Source organism: Spinacia oleracea, chromosome 4 (genome assembly GCF_020520425.1).
Source record: "Spinacia oleracea cultivar Varoflay chromosome 4, BTI_SOV_V1, whole genome shotgun sequence".
Classification (NCBI taxonomy): domain Eukaryota; kingdom Viridiplantae; phylum Streptophyta; class Magnoliopsida; order Caryophyllales; family Amaranthaceae; genus Spinacia; species Spinacia oleracea.
Window position 1 is genome coordinate 159,244,002 of NC_079490.1, and position 5,050 is coordinate 159,249,051.

Here is a 5,050-nt window from a genome sequence, read left to right on the forward strand (position 1 = left end):
TGTGGATAGGGTTCATTGTTTGCAAGATAAACTCTCTGGTTTTTTTGAGTCAAATAAAACCACTTCTCATCAATATGAATGAAGTCATACATGCTGTAATAAGTTGGTTCCTGTGGTATAGTGTAATCCATTATTAGTCTGAGTACCCACCTCATCCTTGCCATTTTGCATGCATCTGAAATGCCTGGATGCAAGGGACTTGAGTGTGGCTTAATAATTTTCCTCTTGATGAGCCTCCATACTGTTGTTGGTCCCAAATTGAGCATTCTTGCAAGATCTACAATGCATGTTCTGTCCCCCATGGCTATTTGTGCAATAGAGTCATATGTGACTTGAACCTTTTTCCTGCCACACTTGTGATACTTACTTTCCACCACATATGAATTCATTGCTGCCTTCTGCTTCTTTGCTTTGTCCCATATTGACCCTATGGTTCTTCTGTTGTAATCAAATTCTATGGCTGCATCCCTTATTGTCCCAAACAAAAGAGTTTCTGAATCTGGAATTTTTCTATTCAGCAGGTACACCAAAATTTCAAGCCTCAATTCATTATTTATTCTAGGAGTCCTAGGCTGAGGATCCAGGCATACAACAGGTATGATGGGCTCCAAGGAGAAAGCAACAATCAACTTCTATCCGAAGCTCTCGATCTACTGGACGAAGCTCGGAACGATGCAAGGACACTCAACGCAGCCTATTTGCAGAGGGTCAACAAGCATTACAACCGAAGAGTCAACGCCAGACCCCTAAAAGTCGGTGATCTAGTACTCAGAAACGCCGCCTCGGTTCAGAAAGGACGGATCCATGGCAAACTCTCAGCCACTTGGGAAGGACCATACATCATCCATTCCGAAAAAAGGCCAGGCACGTATATGCTGAAACAGTTAGATGGAACAATTCTGAAGAACCATTGGAATACCGATGTTCTCAAGAAATATTTTGTATGATCTCTGTCTGTAAACCAAGTAAGTTGTTTAATGAGAAGAGGAAAGCCATTGGCACCATGTGTTTCATTAAACTTATCTCTATAATTATTGTCCCTTTATATATATATGCAGCCTCGGATCTGATCAATCCGAGACTAAAAACAGGTTGACTTTGCCCATTCCTTGATAAAATTCAAGAAATGACCAAATCATACACTTCAGGGAATCGTCCAGAATCCTCGGATTCGCGGTACCCTAATAAAATTTGTTCGCAACAAACAGTCGCTCGAATCAAGTTATAAAACTCCGGCTCAGATCCACGGATCGCCGAAGGCATAACTAAAGAGGCAGACTAGCGATCTCTTGCCCAGGTTTCCGAACCACAAGAGATCGGAAGAACAATCCAAACCTCTGAGCAGATCGACGGATTTGAAGAGTCTGGAAACTAAAGAGTCTCTTAGCAGATCTACGGATTTGAAGAACTCGCAAAACTAAAGAGTCTCTTAGCAGATCTACGGATTTGAAGAACTCGCAAAACTAAAGAGTCTCTTAGCAGATCTACGGATTTGAAGAACTCGCAAAACTAAAGAGTCTCTTAGCAGATCTACGGATTTGAAGAACTCGCAAAAGTTAAAAAGTCTCTTAACCGATCTACGGATTTAAAGAGCTCGCAAGATCAAAAGGTTTTTAGCAAGTCTACAGAAAGAGGAGCTCGAGAAATCTACGGATTTAAAGACCTAAAATTGCGAAAGAACAAGTTGAAAAGAAGCAGCCAAGTAACAAACATTCATTTTTTATTCAATATTTGGGGGAAGTACAAATACATTGAAAACCTCAAAAATTGAAAACAAAATGAAACAGTTAAAATCGGCAGCCATCAACAGACAATACCGGCCTACCGAAGTACTAAGAAAGCAAAAAGAAATGAGTACAACGCAGCGCCGAGGCAAAAGGGGGAAAGGCAAGCACATGTTCGGAAGTCCTCAACTGGAACCGACCGACTCTGAAGAAGACGACTGCCCGAATCCCTAACTCTTAGGAGTCTCAGGAGCATCCCCCAGGGGAGCATCCTTCGAAGAACCCCCAGCAGTAGTATCACCTTCGGAAGTCGCCTTCTGGGCCCGAGCCTCTGCAAGAGCAGCTTGGCGCTCAGCTTCGGCCTCGTCTCGATCGGCCTGGCACTCCACCAAGTGATCCTGGGCCCTCATCCAGAGCGGAACCTTCTCATTCCAAGGGAAATGAGGCATATGCTTCGCGAACATCCGCCGAGCGCCCAGGATGCCATTCCAGTATTGCTCCCTACACTGATCAGCAGTGTAGAGGTCAACTCTCTCTTGCTCCAGTTTCCGAATGGCAGCATCCTTCTCTCGGATCTTCAGCTGGAGAACGGGCACCTTGTCAGCTTGGTTCTGAACAATCTCCCGATGCTTGACAAACTGCTGAAGCCTCGCCTCCGCTTCCTGGCTCTGCTTAATGGCCGCCTCAAATTTAGAAGTCATCTCCTTGAGAAGACTGTCTTTTTCTTCAAGTTCGCTCGCAAACTTGGCAGCCATTTCTTTCCTCTCCTTGTCGAAGGAAGCTATCTTTTCAGCATCCTCCTCGACTCGGAAAGTAAGCTTCCCAACTTCGGCCCCGATCTGCTCAGCCGATTCCCTAGCCTCACGACTGTACTGAAGGTACAGTAGCTTGAGGTCCACCATCTCGGCCATGAGCTGCCCAGCCTTCTGGTCCAAGACAGGGATATCACGAGCATAAGCCTCCTGATACCTCCTCAATTGCCTCTCCTCAACCGAGATACACTCGGAAGCGAACGAGGACCAGAAAACAGCCTGGGAAAGAAGAAAAGACAAGAAAAGATGAGGAAAGAAGACAACAACAAACCAAAAACGGAACTCAAAACAAAATTTCCAACACTTACCTCATTCAGATAATACTGAGCCATCATAGCTGGGTTCCTCTCCTCAGCTCCAGGAACCCTCCACTGCGGGTTGGCCCGAAGAAGATTCTCCCGTGCAGCTTCGGGACCCACCAAAGATCCCACGTGAGCCATGGGATTCTCCCCCAAAACCGGAGCCCTAGCATAGCGAGCCATCGCCTCCCTTACCTCCTCGGGGATCCGTTTCAGCGGAACATCCGAGCAAGGGTCAGCGTGGATCAGTCTATCCAGGGCCGAGGTCGAAGTAGAGCCCAAGGTCGAGTGGCGCCTCTTCCTCGTCAGACCCTGCTCGGGTTGCTCCTCCTCAGCAGAAGGGACCTCCTTCTCAGCTTCGGGAACCTCCATGTGAGCCTCGGTGAGATCCACCATCTCCTTATCTGGACTTCTCTCCCTTTCGAGAGAAACGTCAGCAGATTCTTCCTTCCGCTCGGCCACAGTAGGGACACCCGAGCCAGGAACAAGGTCGGCTTCAATTGCCTCCATCACCTTGGTTATATCCTGGATCTCGATCCCCAAAGCAGCAGACGGCTTCAGCGGAGAGGGGATGGTATCTTCCTCGGCCAACGGTTGGTCCACGGGCGGCGGTTCCGCAACCACCACACTCTTCAACTTCTGCCCTGGCAAGGGCATGAAGTGAAGGAGATTTTTGGGAGGAGGCATGACTTCCGAAACTTCTTCCTACAGGGCAAACGCTCAAAAGTCAGTTTCAGAAAAAGAGAGAACGGACCACAAAGGCTCCAAGTCAGAACAAATACCTTCTCCGAAGACTGAGAAGCTTTCGCTTTCTTCGGATGCGCAGAAGGCCTCAAAAGAGTGCTGCCCTTCCTCTTGCGCTGATCCTAAACAGAGGAGACCAAGGGTCAATAAATGTACAAGAAGACAAAGGAAGGAATAAAGAAAAAACGCGAAGTACCCGGTTCCTAGATAAAGAGATATCTATCCGAGCCGGAGATGAAACCGAAGGAACGGCACGCGGCACAGCGTCAGTCCCAGGACCCTAAAAAGATGGTCCAGGACCAAGACGTTAGCCGACGGCCAACCAGAAAGAAAGACAAACAAAAGACTTCGAGAAATAGAAACACTCACCGGATCCGAGGTCGTCCTCAATTCAGGGAGCACGACTTTCACTGGAACAGCTTCGGGAGAAGAGGCAGAATCCCACGGATCAGCTCGAACTTCAGATATCCGAGCGACACCCGACGGAGACAGCACGTAATCCTTCAAGCGAGGATTACGAGGATTCTCCTTCCCGAACTTGTAATCAGGGGCCGAGTCGTGAATGGTCTTCAGATCCAAAGAAATGCCCAAGACCACAGGATCAACGCAGCTAAAGCCGTACTCTGCAGAAACAAAGCACAAAGCAAAGTCAATAAAACGAGACAAAAAGGAGGAGGACAAACTTACTAAAGCACGGTCCCAGCCGAAAGACACCTACCCCTGTCAAAAATCCTACTGAGACCGGCAACAGCAAGAATGTCCTCCCGCAAGATATAGTTGAGGTTCGGGAGCCAGTTGGACGGCAGTTTGTAGTTGTCCTCCCGAGCCAAAAACCACTGGAGGAGATCCACGTAGTGGTGATGGTTCCGATCCGGAGCAGCCACGCTTCGCATATCAGGATCAGGAGTCACAAACCACTTCGGAGGGCGGTAAAAATGTGGATGCTTCGGATCTGTCGGCACACGAACAAACAACCACTCCGTCTTCCAATTATGATCAGAGCTGAGGTAAGGGTAGGCCGTAATATAGTTCGGCTCCCCCTTCCTTCGGGATCTTTTGTTTATGATGGTCCACCAACCATACCCATCTCCCTTGGAAGCATGGTTGAAAGACAGATCGTGCAGATCCCGAAACACGGCAACAGAGCATGGAAAGTTAATAAAATCGCACACCCATCTAAATCCGATGATGTGCCTCATAGATTTAGGGGTAAGCTGGGCCAAACTGATGTTGTACGACACCAGGAGCTCGGAAACGAAGGGATCCAAAGGAAAGCGGAGACCGTTCTCCAAATGATGAGTATACACAGAGATGAACCCCCTCGGCGGATGAGTCACCCGAGGACGCTCCTGGTCGGGAAGCTCGCACCAGTACCCCAAGGCGTGCTGGATTCCGTATAACTCTTCGGCTCTCCGATGGTAGTTCCCCAGCTTCGCCTCCACCAACCAGTCACCACTGACCGATTTTTCCA